A 17,031-nucleotide genomic window follows, 5' to 3' on the forward strand; every position below is an offset into this window, starting at 1 on the left:
TTAATGGTCAAGAATATTCTGAAATTAAGAGCACTGCATAGCGCTCATGCCACTGAGGTGCTGTCTAGCTCAACTGAAATTTTATTTTTACCGTATACACAAGAAACAAACACTTGGCTAGAAGCAGCCACAAACAGCTTGACTAGTCCCACAAGGCACTGTTCATAACAGCGCAAGAGGACTTCGTACTCCTTGAAGGGCACATAATCGAGAAAACTAACAGAATAATGCAATTGAAAACATACTAAACAATGACAAAAAGAAATGTAAAAAGACAAATGTCAACACTTTCGTAGGGCACACCAGCGACAGGATAACTAACATGCATTTAAAAAGGTCTGAACTAGAGCTTGTCGGTATGGCTTCATTACAGGGAAACAGCACCAAAAATGGACAGCACTTCTCCTGTACCTCTTTCTTGTCTTGTTTCTTCGCACTTTTTTCCCGTAATGCAATATTCACACGACATACCAACACAACAGTTGCTTACTCAGAGTAACCGAAACACATTAGACCTTTTTCACCTTGCATACAACCCACAAGAACATGTGACTGCACCAGAGGACACACTTTTCATAAATATAAACAAACCAACACAAACACCTAATGCAAACATTTGTTACACAATTTCATTTTGCCAAATATAGGAGCCAATGAGAATTATGCATGTGTCAATGATAACTCATGTTTAGCTCAATATAGTGCCAAAAACATATCCTACTTCTGCTAACTTGTACTTCCTCAGCCTAAGCATACTTAACATAAAATTACAATCAAGCACCCCTATCCATGCAATTGGCCACCTCCACTTTTCCTGCGACTTAACTTGGTACCAACTGCCAAGAAATGCCTCCTTCCTTTCTCCACCCTGTTCGCTACTTCACGAGCTTCAGGTCCTCCTTTATTAAATATGATCTTTTTGTGAAATTAAAGAAAACTGTAATTTAGTGAGGATGACAAAATGTATTGTTTATCCGCATGTGTGCTGCTGCCTGAAGTGGCACCAGCTTAGCCACTTTTTGCATAACTTTGCACAGCTTTTTACAGTCATTAGTTATGTCAGATGCGTCAATTGCAAGATGTCCCGGATTCCGATGTAGATTTGGTGTGGAGTGCTTTGGTAGGGGGTCTGTACTTAACAACTAGGCAGCATGCATTTCTATACAGTGAGAAAATTTTTTTAATGTTGAGGTCATGGAGCGGCATCAGCGAACCAGGTGAATTGTACAGTCAGAAGATTGCACGCCCCTACTACCCGATTACAATGGACCCAATTTTCGGATCCAACTCAAACGTTTCAGTCATTTGATGGGTTTGGGAGCAATGACCCAGAATAAGAAAAGTAAATTCATGTTAACCAAAGCTCTTTAGTAAAGGAAATACTGACAAAGAAAGACATACACCAATCAAATAAAGCTTTTTGTCTTAAGCCGTAAAGCCTTGCTTAAAAAAAAAGGCTTCCGTATGGAAGGCGCAATGTATTGTTTTTTTTTTGTTTTTTAAGTTTTAGTTGTTCGGTATATGTCTTTCATTGTCATGTTTCATCCCTACAAGACGGGCTTTCGCCATATTGTCGATTGCAAAGGAAAGGATGTGCTGTCTTTCTTTTGATAAGCAAATTGACAGGGCAACAATTAGCTTTTGCTACCTTTCAAGTTCATCAATGCTGATGGTCCTTTCACACCATTGATGGCATCTTTGTAATCAAGTGCCATCTTCATATCTCTCCTGACGAGGTCCGAAGTCCATGCCTCAACTGGCTCATCTGTGACGTTTCTCATGCTCCCTAAAGAAAATAAGAAATGTGAAAATTGTATAAAACACCGCACAGAGTGCATTTCTTCCAACGCGCAGAACGTCTTTTTGCACATAGTTGGTTCTAGGGAAGAGTGCAAGAAAGTGACATATACTACTCACCTTCCATATGCTCGCCCCTTATAAGGCACCAGGGGCATCCAAAGTAGCCGTTGAAAGGCACCATGTTTTGCACAGCTGCACTTGCAGGTGCATCCACAAAACAACACAGCACGAAATGAATGAATGTTTGACGTTTAATGGCGCAAGGGCCAAATATGACCAAAGAGCGCCGTGTCTGTGATAATGAGTTTGCCGTGTAATTATGATTTCTGTGAAGTTGTTGTGACGTGGCTGTAAAGGGGCCTTAAAAAAACTCACTCTAAAATGCGTAAAATCTGTATAATATTATATGGCGATGACGTATGACTTGTACTATGAACATTGAGATGCATTTCAAAAGCACGATACGATGTAAGAAATATATCTGATTCTAAAATATTTACTAGAGCACTACTGCCTCCTGAGAACCCTTGAAACACAAGGGCCTGGAGGCATGTGCTATACGAAACAGCTGTCACAGAGGCATCCTCTGAAGAGAGGAGGGGCTACGAACGCGTGGGGCTAATAACATGCAACACAACATCTTTCAAAAAGCCTAGGACTGTGTTGGTGTGAAAGAGTTGTTCTGTACCGAGTAACATTACAGGATGAAATGCGCTGACGGTATGCTAGGGGGAAATGTTTCTTTCTCTCAGATTCGGCTGTCCGACACTCCAGGAGGACGTGGAGGACGGTCAGACTATCCCCTCATCTACCACAGGTTGGAGGATCATTTTCAGTGAGTAAAAAGGTATGCGTACCAAATGTGTGTCCTATTCTGAGACGACACGATAGGACATCTGTTCGCCGTGATTTTGTTGCGGAGGGCCAAGAACCTAACTGTGGCTTTATCACGTGTAGCTTGTTATTTATTTCTTCGTCCGACATGCGTTGCCAGTGGTTTCGTAGTTTCCTTCTTAAGAAAGGCTTGAAGTCTGTGACAGAGACCGAAGCAGTAGGATTAACAGCAAGAGATGCAATTGACGTGGCCATCTGGTCTGCCAGTACGTTACCTTCGATTCCCCTATGGCCAGGTACCCAGCATATAATGATGTGCTGGTTAGATAGATTAGCTTTGCACAGGTCGGAATAGACCTCAGTGAGTACGGGATTTTTATATTTGCAGAGTGACATTAAGGCCTTCACCACACTTTGGGAGTCTATATATAACGGCTTTTTGGAGTTTTGATTTCCTTTTATGCTTTACAGCCGACCATAATGCGTAGGCCTCGGCCGCAAATATACTTGTTTCTGGATGTAGTACATCGGATTCTGAGAAGGATGGACCGACGGCTGCAGAGGACACTCCAGCATGTGACTTGGAAGCGTCTGTGCAGAACTCTGTGTACGGGTGTTTGTACTGAAGTTCTAGGAAATGCATTCTGATTTGACCTCTGGAGCGCGCTTTGTAATATTTAGAAAGGATACGTCACATTCTATCACCTGCCACTCCCAAGGAGGTAAGAGCTTGGTCAGGTGCATTAAGCGAAGCTCGAGGAGTGGGACATGCATTTCCTCGCTAAGATCCTTCATACGCAGCCAGAAAGGCTCTCTTATAGAGGGACGATTGCGGAAAAGTGTAGCACACGTCAGATCGGTTACGGTATTAAAACATGGAGGATCACGATTAGAGTGCACTTTAAGGAAATAGGTAAAGCAGGGGTATGGATCTCTGCAGGTGGAGCGACCACTCATTCGATTCGGCATATAAGCTTTCAATCGGGCTTGTTCTGAAAGCGCCAGTGTCTAATCGGATACCTAGACGGTGGACAAGATCCAGCATTCTTAGCGCGCTCGGGGCGGCAGAGTTATAGAACTACGGCACCATAATCCAATCTTGACCGAATTAGGCTCTTGTAGAGATTTATTAGACATTGCCTGTCGCTACCCCATGTAGTCTGGAATAGAAGTTTCATTATGTTCATTGTTGTTAGACATTTTTCTTTCAGATATTTGATGTGTGGAATGAAAGTAAGCCTGGAGTCAAGTATTATACCTAGGAATTTGTGCACTTTGTTGACAGGTATTTGTTGTCTGCACAGTTCTAAGTAAGGACCGGGACCAGGCCTTCTTTTCTTGCAATAAGAACACAAGAACTTTTGTTAGGATTGATCTTAAATCCATTTTTCTCTGCCCACTTTGACACTTTGTTCAGGCTATGCTGTACCTCTCTCTCGTACACTGCGATGTTACAGGATTTGAAAGCTATTTGAATATTGTTCACGTAGAAGGAATAAAAGATGGCCGGTGGTAATGAAGCACGAAGCGTGTTCATCTTCACAATAAAGAGCGTGCAACTGAGCACGCCTCCTTGGGTACACCCGTTTCTTGCGTAAAAAGACGTGAAAGTACATTGCCCACTTTTACCCGGAAGGTACGATTGGACAGATATCTATCTATTATGTTTAGCATATTACCACGGATGCCCATTTCTGACAAGTCTCTTAAGATTCCGTAACGCCACGTTGTGTCGTACGCCTTCTCCATATCGAGGAAAATGGATAAGAAAAACTGTTTGTGTACGAATGTGTCCCGGGTATTTCCTTGAATACGTACAAGATGATCAGTTGTGGAGCGCCCTTCTCTAAAGCCACACTGATAGGGATCAAGCATTTTGCTCAGTTCAAGGAAGTGGATGAATCGCCGATTAATCATTTTTTCAAACACCTTACAAAGGCAGAGGGCTATCGGGCGGTAGCTTGCCACTGAGGAAGGATCTTTGCCTTGTTTCAAAACATGGACCACAATGGCGTCTTTCCATGCAGTTAGAAGGTATTCTGCAGCCCAAATGGTGTTGAAAAGTGCGAGGAGTGTAACTTGGGTGTCATTGTGTAAGTTTTTGATCATTTCCTACATGATTCTGTCAGATCCCGGTGCGGAGCTCTTGCATGCGCTCAAGGCAGCTCTCAATTCGGCAATACTAAAAGGACGGTTGTAAGGCTCATTCTCTCGACTTTTTCTTGTGAATGGATTACGTTCGTCTATTTGTTTATATTTGAGAAAAGATTGTGAATAATTGATTGAACTTGAAAAGCTCTCAAAATTCTCCCCAAACGAATCTGCCTGATCTTGCAGGGTATCGCCTTGTGTGTTTACTAAAGGGAGGGAATATGTTTGTCGCCCCCTTATCCTATTAACCCTGTTCCAGACTTTCGCCTCATTTGTGTACGAGTTGATGCCCGATGAAAACTTTTGCCAACTCTCTCTTCTGGCCTGTCGGCGCGTTCTCCTGCCTTGGGACTTTACTTTCTCAAAGTTAACAAGATTCTCCGCAGTGGGAGAGGCGCTTAGCGGCCCCCACGCTTTGTTCTCTTTTTTACGAGCGATCCTACATTCGTCGATCCACCACGGGACACGCCGTTTCCACGCCAAGCCATTTACTTCTGACATACATTTAGATGCGGCATCTATTATGAAGGCTGTAAAAAACTCCACTTCAGCATCAATTCCTAAGGAAGACATGTCAGCCCATCAGATACTAGTAGGAGTTCGAAATTTTTCCCAATCAGCTGTCTCAATCTTCCACCTAGGATCTTGTGGTGGATATTCGTTTTCTTTAGGTGATCTTAGCAGTATGGGGAAGTGGTCACTCCCGTAAGGATTGTTGGTAACTTCCCCTTCGAGTTCAGGCAGTATACACGGGGAAACTAGGATGAGGTCAATTGAAGAAAATGTTTTGTTTGTGAGAGAATAATATGTGGGTGCCTTCTTATTCAGCAGACACGCACCGGAAGAAAAAAGGGACTGTTCAACGAGACGACCTCGCGCATCGATACGAGGGTCTCCCCACAGGCTGCTGTGTGCATTGAAATCGCCAAGAACAAAATAAGGTTCTAGCAGTTGGTATATAAAGGACTGAAAGTCATGTTTGTTTAGTTGGTAATGCGGGGGTATGTAAAGCGAGTAAATGGTGATGAGTTTGTTTAGTAGAATAGCACAAACCGCCACTGCTTCAAGGGGCGTTTGTAGCTTAAAACATTGACACGCTATGCCTTTATGAATAACAGTGGCAACACCGCCCGATGATGCGATAGCATCATCGCGATCTCTGCGAAAAGTAACATAGCGTAGGAGGAAATTTGTGTGTTTCGATTTTAAGTTTGTTTCCTGTAGACACAGCACTTTTGGATTGTGTTTGTGGATGAGTTCTTGCACATCAAGGTTTCTAAGAAGACCTCTGACGTTCCATTGAATTATTTGTGTATCCATATTCGAAGTAAATATGTGCTGTCTGTAAAGAAACAGAAGTATTACTTACAGAGATTTCAGAGATTAGATTACACAGCTCTTTCGAGGCCCTGTAACCGGGGTTTTGCCCTTTCTGAAGTGTTCGAGGCAGCCTCGCCGCTCCTTAGGCGCTTGGCGCGCCATGACGATAGGTGTAGTGTCCATTGCCTCTTGTGAGGCGCCGGACACGTGCTCTTGCGAGCGAGAAGTTACCTGAGAGAGTCCCGCCTTGGAGGGCAAGATCCCTGCGCCCACCAGCCCGGAGGCCGATGGGGCTCCCTAAGGGATTTGGCTGCGCCGGCTGTTGCCAGCGCTGGAAGGGGCCGGGGAGGTTGGGGCAACCTCGGCTGCACCCACCTTCGGGGTCGATGGCCCCGTCTGTTGGGTTGGCGTAGCACTGCTAGCTGCAGCCGCCGGGGGGGGGGGGGGGAGCGGATGGCGTCACTGCCGCGTCACTGGGTGTGGGTCGGACAGCTGCCGGAGACCGTTGTGGCGCTGAACCCTGACATGCCACATCGGCAAAGGTTTTCTTGGGCAGGTGGGATACGCGCCTGCGCACCTCCTTAAAACTTCTATTTTCCTTTACTTTTATTGTTACAATTTCCTTTTCTGTTTTCCAGGATGGGCACGACCGCGAGTACGCGGCGTTCTCCCCGTCACAGTTCATACAATGGAGAGCGTTCTTACAAGCTTCAATGGCGTGTTCATGGGCACTACATTTCGCACATGTTTGGCGGCCCCGGCAGGTCTGCGAACTGTGGCCGTAACGCTGGCATTTGAAACATCTTATGGGATTTGGCACATATGGTCTGACACGGAGCTTGATGTACCCGGTTTCTACAGACTCGGGCAGAATACTTCAACCGAATGTGAGTATTAGGTGCTTCGTTTGAATTTCTTTACCATCCCTTCTCATCTTAATTCTTCGTAGCACACGAGGGTCCAACCCTCGTGTGCTCGGGTACGCGGTGCGCAACAGACCAAACGCCTGCTGACGCAGACGCCCCTGCGGGGCCCAGCAGGAAAGGCCTAGACGTATGGACCATGTTCAGGTAAGTCCATGTCGCTGGTTTCGTGCTGTTCACTTCATGCACAAACTTGTCAAGGAAGAGTTGCATGTTTGGGTGCGACTTGCCAAACCAAAGTCCTGCAAGTATAGGGTGCTTGAACCGCAAGTGCGGTGGCAGTTCATTGACAATGAACTGAATAGTCTACACAGATGTTTTTGACGACTTGAAGACGGGGCTGCCATCGGTGTTTATGGTCAGCATCAAGTCATCATCTGCAAGGCTTCTTGCCTTTTCCAGTTTAGCAAAGCACCGAGCATTTGCGATATCACTTATTTTCGATGCCGGCAGTCGTGCTTTTACCAAACTCGACTCTAACTCAGACAGACAGACAGACAATGAACTTTATTTGATCCTGAGGAGCTTCAGCGGGGGCCCCTATCGGGGACCCGCGGAAGCCGCTGGCCCCGTCCAAGTCGGGGCAGGAATACCATGATGTTCCGCCCTTTTCCGTCCGCAGTGAGATGTGAACCTTCGCATAGCGAACGCTTTGGACTGCACTGATGATCGTCCACTGGTGATTTCTGTCCGCATGTGTGGCACCACTTGCTGTTTAGATTAAGGCGAACGTCGGCACGATGTCCTAAACCTCCGCAGCCGTAACCAACCTCCGTACGTCTCCTGTATAGCGTGCAGCGAAACATGCTCGCGCCGCAAGACACATAACTGCGCACCTTCATACCCTTGAACAATACTACCACAGCCGTGGTGTTCTTGATTCTTTTGGCCTCGATGGCTCCTGGGCTGCAGCGGTTCACGATTATTGCTCGGAGTTGAGCCTCGTTGACATCTACGTCGACACCCCGTATTACTCCCCGTAAACTCAGATTTCGTTTTTTCCATCAAAAAGCTGAGCTGTTTGTGGAAGTCAAGGATGATAAAAAATGAGCCTTGCTCTTTCAGGGCCCGAAGTCGTTAAGCATGCTCGCAAATTTGGCACTGTGCCATTTTACGTTGTGGAGTCATTACTGCGCTGCATGTTTCGCATACACAATAGTACCGCACCACTTCTTCTGCTTCATTCCTCCAAAGCTTGCGAATCATGTATTCACTGCGCAGCAATACACTGGCACCAAAGAGAAAGGTAATAAGCTTTGAAAGATCACATAGTGCCGTCCAAGTGAGACCGTGGGCATGGCGTACGTCATAACTGTTGCAATTGCGCCAGCTTTCGTGATATGAAAGCCTGGCAAAGTTACCTCGCTAAAGCCAGAAAACAGGTGATTGTCTCCGTCCTCAGACTGTGCCTCCTCAAAGCCGTCGCTCTCCTCACTGCTATCTTTAGAGCTCCCTTGCTCGTCGTCACTTCGTGTGCGCGTGCTACTGGACGCAGAACTGCACGGAACTGTACCCGCACTGCCATTGGCACCTTTGTTATCGTCGTCGTCGCTGGGTGCAAAACGCGATGCGCTGGTTTCTGCCGAAGCCGGAGAGCCTCCGTTGCAGCGACTTGTGCTCGCGACATTTCACGCTGCTGTGGCGTGGACCTTTCGTCGCTTGTAAAGACTTGACACTGGCACCTGGAAGAACTTGTCACGATCCAGGTACTCCTTGCGCTGCTTTCAGGGGTGCGATACCGACATATTTAAACGCTGCTGCACCGAGTGGGCCGACTGCGTGAGCGTAAATAGGCATACGATTGTTGACGACGGTTAGCCGGGTCTGCGAATTGGCCGGGTTAGCCACATTACACGTAGTCAATTGATGAATTGATGGTGATGGTGGATTGATGGTGCGTATGGATGTATATTATAAACATATTCATTGAAAAGGGGGTGTGGCGCTCCTTATATAGAACCACATCAGTGCTTATTACCGTTATTGAAGGCCTGCGGTTCCGGACAACAAACCACCGAACACCATAAGCATCTATTACTACAAAATCAATTACGTTCCTTGTTTTTGCGCCACCAATATTCCAGATGTACACGGTATTCTCAAACGATCATCGACTCAATATTCTTCCTCTACTTTTTTTTCTAGTTGAATACAGCGCCATCCCTTGAGTAAAGAATACGCTACGGTTCCAAAGATTTTGCGCATAGTGGCAATCAAGCACAGTGATTATTTCTGTCAAGGGGCGGCGCTGACATCCCCTTTTTTTCACCTTCAATGAAAACAGTGAACAGACAGTAGAGATGCAGGGCCAAGAAATACCTCGGCTAACAGAATATAAATACCTTGGTACATGGATAAACGAAGGCAATAGATATGTTGAAACACAGAAGAAAACCATAAACGTAAAGGGGAAGAGAAATGCAACCGTAAGGAAGCACAAAGCGCTATGGGGATACAATAGGTGCGAGGTTCTCCGAGGTATGTGGAAAGGTGTAATGGTTCCAGGACTTACTTTTGGAAATGCAGTTGTTTGCTTTAAATCAGGGGTACAATCAGGACTCGACGGGAACCAAAGGTCATTGGGTCGCCTTGCATTGGGCGATCACGGGAAGACTAAAAATGAAGCTGTGCAGGGTGATATGGGCTGGACTAGTTTTGAAGTGAGGGAAGCTCGCAGTAAAATTGAGTATGAAGAACGGCTGAGGAATATGGTTGAAAGTAAATGGGCTGGGAGGGTGTTCAGGTATCTGTACAGGAAAAACATTGATTCGCAGTGGAGGGAAAGAACTAGGAAGCTTACCAGCAAGTATGCGGCCTGTATGGTGGGCCACACAGCAACAAAGAAGGTCAAGCGGAAAGTCACAGAGGCTGAAATAATCTCATGGGTGGTGGCAATGGAAAAGAAACCTGCCATGAGTTGAGTAACGACTTAAGAGGAAAAAGCCAAATCAGGAAAGAAACCATTTATGGTAACTCAAAGGGAAGCTCATTACTTTTCGAAGCGAGATCTGGATGCCTTAGAACACACACCTATAAAGCGAGATATAAGAAGGAAGAAGAAGCATGTGCTTGCTGCGGTAAAGCTAGCGAAACCACGAAGCATGTTTTATTACACTTTGAAGACGTCTACCCAGCGGTCGATTTAGGCACCACTGGCCTCCTTGAAGCCCTTGGGTTCAGCGGGAGCAGTGGTAAAGCAAACATGTGCGTAATAGGCATTAGTAAGAGGCGATGAGAGGATTGGTGGAAGAAAAGTAGGGAAACGACCAAAAACGGAGACGTACAAAAGCACAGTTCGTAATAGGGGATCAGAAAATTTGGGCGTGGTAGGTCATAGTGTTTTTTTTTTCTTTTTTCATTGTTTAACCTAGGTAGGACATTAGGCAGTATAATAGCAAGAGCTTGGTGGCGCAACCCACCGCCGCGCTCAAAGAAGACGCTCATAACATCCTTCTATTTTGGTGGGAGGGGGGATTGAAGCGGAATGTTTAGTGGAGGAATGGCAGTACGCGATATTAATAGCGGTGGTCACGGTTGATTGTACTAATAAGTTGCTACCACGTCCTGTGTCTACTTAGTGCTCCTTTTGATAAGCTTGAAAATGTGTCAGCCTTCTCGATTTTCCACCCTTCATTAATTCTTTTGGAGGCTGTAATTTGCCATGAAACGCAAGAACTGAGCACCAAGGTCAACAAGCACAAAAACGATATATTTAATTTATTCAGCTAAGCTAGCAGCAAAAATCGGAGCACGTCGTTCCGGTTCTGTCTTTTTTGTGCGTGTGTGTGACTGGGATGTTTTTGTTGTTCTGCAGGCGCCTACATAGATTTTTATGTGGGTAGGCTGAGGCGTGGATTTAAAGGATCGTTCATGTGATGAAATTATCTATATATTTGTAGCTTATACCGCTACTTGTCGACGTCGTGTGTGTTCGCGTACACATTCGTTTAAACTGGGGAATGTACATGTGGCACTTTTAAAAAGCTTGCACCATTTGGTGATTTTATCTTGTCCCCCAACGATAATCGTCATCTGCCTCGCTTGCGCTTCTTTTCTTTCAAACTCTGCGCCTGCTACTTTCCTGTCGAGAATCTCACACTGCGTGAAAACGCGCATGTCCTTCGTGACCTTGAAGAAGAGGGCGCGCAGTCTTAAAGGCAATGCGGGCAGTATAGATGCCAATTGTCGCTGTGGGACAAGACAATTAAGCAATGCGAGGGTGCAAAGTTTTGGATAGCTTGCTGTGTGTTTAAATTGGTTAATGTGTCGAACGGCCACAGCTTGGTGAAGGCTCACTGCGTGACATTGCGTGATAGATTGACCTTGTATATGTTGTTTTCAACCGCTCTTTTGAACTTGAATGTGTGTTCACTGGGATTCACTCAGCCCGCGGTGCTATAACAAGGCATTTTCACCTGTGCTCAAAATGAATAGCCGAAACTAACTCTAGCGATTGCAGCAAAAAAATTACAAAGGAATCTATATAATTTATGTGAAGCGGAAAGCAAAACATATAGCGCGCACCGCTCTCAGCTGCCGCTTGCAACGAACGAATTCTTGTACGATACACCGAAATCGACACATACAAGAACCCGATAGAGAGTCTCAAATCAAAATGGTTTTGCCAGCGAAACAAAACGTAAACGAAGAAAATGGCAGGGCAGCAATTGAACCGTACTTATTTGCAACGAACAAGCAACTCAGGAATGAGCAAATACTGTGCAGCAGCTGGCAGTGCTGGAGCAATTGAAGAATAGTCCTTTGTGGGTGTGTGTGCGCGGTTTCACGTTGTGCTAATTAATAACAATGGCCCCAACTACGCTGACTCTCTCGACGGAAGGGGCACAGCGCATGTCGGGGGCAAGAATTATTCGCCACTATATATATATATATGCACACAAAAACTGACAAAACTGTACCAAGACATTAATTAAAACGTAACAACTCACTAAAACACAACCAGAAAGCCAACTGAGTGCAAATATTCCACTTAACGGGCGTTTATTTATTTCATTCGGCAAAATGTAAACGCGGTCGCTTTCCGAATAAAAACCCAGGAAGGAACACACAGCAGAAATATTGTTCACATATGTTTATGCATAACACTCGCCTAAGCGCGCACATTAGTCAATGCTTGCTACACTTTGATAATGTTTTGCGGCTTAACATACTTGCAATTCGTTAAGCGATAGCGTTGAACATGGAATACACAACATTTGTACAGCACCTCCATATAGACCTTTCGCTTAAAAATTATGTCTGTAGACAATATGTAGCCTGTGTCACCTAAATTTCGGTCGAAGACAAAAAGAAAATGAATTGATGACTTTGCTACTCGTTGAAGATAGGCAAGCGAACTTTCTTCTTGAAGGCACTTTCTCGCCATGGAGTTGTTTTCTTTCGACCATACGCCATGACGAAGCCGGTTGTAACGTGGTGCTGTAGCCGAACGTAGCCGAACCAATCCGAGGTCACTGTGGTTGGTACAGTACGGTTGGGCCACACTACGCTACGATGCGAGCGTATGTGATGTACCACGACAAATATCGGGCTATTTTGCCCACTAGACTTATGAAATTTTTTTCCGCGAAATCTGAAGAAGAGTTCGGGAAAGCCAAAACCGTCCAGGCGTTCTGGCGAAGCGAGGACGGTGACATTCAAGGCTACTACCCAGCCTTTGTTGTCGCTCTGGCAGGTGAGTGTGCCCTGCAAAATTTTCACCTCTCTTGATGGTTTTCTGTTTCGGATATGGTCAACTACAGTTCTTGCTGGCTGGATGCATGTGAAACGTAAATTTTCGCTAAGTTGCCGTCGCGAACTGACGCGTGCTATAACGTGTTCCTTGCATGTGCCAGTATTGTTGATCTAGCCGGCGACGCATGTCATTTGTAATGCGGGTTTGACGCGGCCACTTTCGATCGCTATCGAGCCCGATCGGGGCCGAAAGTGGCCCGTGTGTAGCAAGTATACCATTCACAATTTATTATTTGCACAAGCAACTGTTCTTATGCCAGCACGTGTGCATGCATGAAATCCATGGCCGTGGGTCTCGACACGTTGCACCTGCGTGCTTGTCTAAAGAAAGGCTACCTGCCCTCATATTACTTTATGTACTGTACAATTCTAGCAGTTTGTGAGGGCCAGATTGCCAACTATACTTTAATTCTTTATCATAGTTTCGCATGTTACTAAATTGGCCTTAACTGAATTCAGTTATTAACGATTAAGTGTCAGCATCTCTGTAGTGTCGCCGACGCCTGTGCATAACGTTTACTGTATTAAGATGCTTTTTGACGTGTGTTGGTGTCATTGTATTACCGCTTTCAGCTGGTAGTAAGAATTCTAATTCTATACTTTAAGTTCACTACTAGTACTTGTTTCGTAAGTTCCTTGCAAATTGCTTTTTGTTTTGTAAAGAGCAACATGATCGAAACGAATGTCACAAACGTGCTTGCTGGTTTAAATATTTAATTTCTTTTGCCTCTGTGAAATGCCTTCAAGTGCCTTTGTTATGCAGCAGCATTTTCTCAATATTGCTACAGAATTTTAGTGCTCATTTTAGTTTTGCAAAAGCTGTTGCTCAGAAATGGACTTGAACAAAGTTATGTTTAGGAGCAAATAGAAAAAAAAGGAACATTTAGCCCAATTTTGTCACACTGGTACACCTGGTGGTCTTTGTTAAGCAGAACCTACGTGATATGTTTGTCATAGCTGCCCTTTCTCCTAGTGTCGTCTCAGCCACTACAGTGCTCCGTACGTTTTCATCACTTGTGCACCACTCGCTACTTTGATATATCCATCGGGGTGGTGTAGTTGCTTCATCATTGGGATACTGATCCCAAGGTCACATGACATAATACTGATGTGACAGTTTGATGGAGGATGAAACGCAAAATTGCCCTTAAACTGTGCATTGTGTGGATGTTAAGAAAACCAAATCGGTGAAAATGAACCCAGAGTCCCCTACTACGGTGTGCCTCCCAGTCATATCCTCGTTTTTATCACTTTAAACACCAGAATTTCATTAAAGCGCCCCTGAAACGGTTTGGACAAATTTCGTAGATGCTTAGGGTACAGCTACAGTAAATCATTCGCACCACAGTTTGTGTGAAGCGTCTCATATTAAGGGAGCTACGGATGATTACAAGGTACCCTCCTCCATGACCATGAATTTTCTCCAACTCGTTTGCTGAGGGATGTGGACTAAGCTCCATCTTCACTGGTGCTGCGTCATGATGGCACATCGTGTCGTCTACTTGCGGTTGTCTAGGACCAAGTGCATGAAGCCTCTCCAACCTCTCCACCAGCAGCTTGGCAGTCGACCCTAAGGGAGAACTATCGATGCAGCAAAGAATTGTGAGCATTCTGTCACAGCACTAGCGTGTCCAGTATTCCGGTAACCACAGGCGTGATGTGCGTTTCGACGGATCGGTGGAGGCGTGCACTTAAGCTGATGACGAAACTTTAGTGTAGACGTACGTGAGCTGCCTGATCGGTCTTCATGGTCCAGCCACCTGGTGACGCAGAGCTTACAGCAAACAAATACCTAATATTTCTCTAAGCAAGTGTAAAATATTTACAAAAACAATGTGTTCACGACTATGCACCTGAGGAAATATTACATCAGCAGCAAAGTAGAATAGAGTTCATTACAGCTACTGTGTTTGGTTGAGCTCATGCTACCAGGTGGCTGCACCGTGTAGACCATTCGCGTTTGTGCCTTTGCTCATCCCTTAAAACGGCACGGTCCAACGGCCTGACCCATTCTGCTTGCGCTTGCATTTACTCAAATACCGGACACGCGAAACACTATTAGTCCAGAGAATGATCTACAGAGGCTCTGCGAGCACCGTTCCCGTGACGAAAGGGCACGGACTCGGGCCTGTCGTCTCCTGTAGTTGGAGCAGTGTTCGGGTGCCTTCTGCGGTGGTTTTGTTTGTTGGCTGTCGCTCCCTCTTCTTGTATACTCATGGCGGTAGTCTCAAATATATTTTTACGGCATCTTGGTTCGCGAAAATTTATTCAAAAAGCTTATTTCTTACACGACGGTACAGTTCTCAAAGGCAACGCTACAATGCCAGCCGAAGGAGCACAGGCTAGCCCATTGCGGTTTTTTCATGCGCGGATTGACAACCGCAAGAACATAGCATATAAGAATCCAGTTATGATACCATACCTGCTGCGGTTCAACAGGTGTGTCACAAACGCTGGCGATGTACTACTTCTACAACAGTTACATTGATTTTAATTCGCTAAAACACGTTTGCGCATGACGAGTACTTCATGGTAATATTGAATTTTTGCATTTATTCACAGGAACACACGGCAGTAACACGAGGACTTAACACTGCAGTTTAGATTCTACCAGCACAACTTGTTTCTTTAACTGCTTCTGAAATAAGGCCGTTCTTTACACGTTTATTTTAAGGGGCAGTTTTTTGAAGTGAAGCTAATTAATTGAAGCTTACAGCTGTTTGCAGAATACGAAAGGGAATGCACCAATATATATTCCTATTTCCATGGTGCATGGTAAACTCACTTGAGCAATTTACTGGTGTTCGTTGCTTGAGGAATATACAGGACGAATCTGTTCGGCAAACTGACACAGGCTGCTCAGTCCAAATCTTTTTAGTGAGATATGCTTTTTGGACCAAGTGGCTGCAGCTAGAAAGAAGCTGAAGCGTCATTCATTAGTAGTATGGGTCATATTGGAGGTAACTTAATTCCTCGGTGCAGGGTTTAAACTCAAGTGAAACATGTAAGGCTTGTGATGCCTTGCTTAAAAAGGTTTGCGAGGTTTTTTTTACGTACTGATGAAGCGAATAGTTCTCCAATTAAACAACACTCGATCGAGACATGGTGAGGTGGAAGGTGCTTGACTTTTGCTTTTCTAGTCGGCCTAAGGTGCACTTAAGTACCTCGAGTATGCTTTAGGCATTACAATTGGCGCTGAAGAAAACTGCCTCATGGTTTCAGTTCGAACTTGTAGTGAACTGATAGGTTTCGCGAACAATGCGTGCCTCACCATAACGACAGTGGGTTGCTTCCATTGTGCGAGGGGTGTGCCATATTGTCGATAAAGGCCACTGAGGGCCACCGTAAAACATTTCATGACTTGAAAGTTAAAGTGAAAGTTTATTTTCTTTTCAACGAAAAGAGGGCGCCAAGACAAAAGGCAAGAGCCTGACAAGGTCCCGGTCACCCGTAAAACAGCTGGCGTTGGGCACGAGCACTTCACAACAAATTCGCGGTGAATTTCTCAAGTATTGTAAAAGCATGAAGCAGTAAGTTAACATGCACAAAATTTATACAACAAAATAATAAATTGAATACACAACTTATCGTATGAGCGGTATAACGATACATAATTTTTTTACAAACATAAAAATATTTGTCCTAAAACACAGAAACAATATCACACAGCTTACAACATGTGCGTTATAGAAAAAGCATTTGAAAGGTATAGTAAAATAAATACAAATAAATACAAAGTATGTCGACTAAATAAATATATCATTCCGTTTGTTCCAATAGGTATTTTTAATTGTAGATTTAAAACGTTTTTGTGGAAGGTAATATTCAGTTTCGAAGGGAAAGTTATTTATTACTGTGGGAATTCGGTAGCATGGTGTTTGCTTGCCATAATTGGTGCGTGTGATAGGAACAAGCTTACGTTTCGTCCGAAATGCATAACGGCTGCTGGAATTATCTGGACAAGAAAAGAACAATCTATGATGATGGATGTACTTAAGTAGACAGAAGTTGTATACTTCTTTTACTTTAACGATGCAATATTTCTGAAATCGCGGTGACGTAGGTAAATCTGAAGGTCTGCCATGAGACCCCTCAAAAGCACGCATAGCGCGTTTCTGAATTTAAATTGGTTTAAGGTAATAGCTGGACGTCGTAGTTCCCCATATAAGGATACAGTAAGATAACCTTGAGTACAGAAGTGCCTAATACATGGATATCTTTAACCTGGGGGGCAACAAATGAGATCTTA

At 44.7% G+C, this 17,031-nt stretch overlaps 1 pseudogene; it reads right to left on the minus strand.

Annotated features, from left to right (window-relative positions):
• LOC140212830 (uncharacterized) overlaps window positions 1-16,097 on the minus strand; it is a 45,343-nt pseudogene extending 29,246 nt beyond the window's left edge.
• Between the last annotated feature and the right edge of the window lie 934 nt (window positions 16,098-17,031).

Source organism: Dermacentor andersoni, chromosome 8 (assembly GCF_023375885.2).
Source record: "Dermacentor andersoni chromosome 8, qqDerAnde1_hic_scaffold, whole genome shotgun sequence".
In the NCBI taxonomy this organism is placed as follows: domain Eukaryota; kingdom Metazoa; phylum Arthropoda; class Arachnida; order Ixodida; family Ixodidae; genus Dermacentor; species Dermacentor andersoni.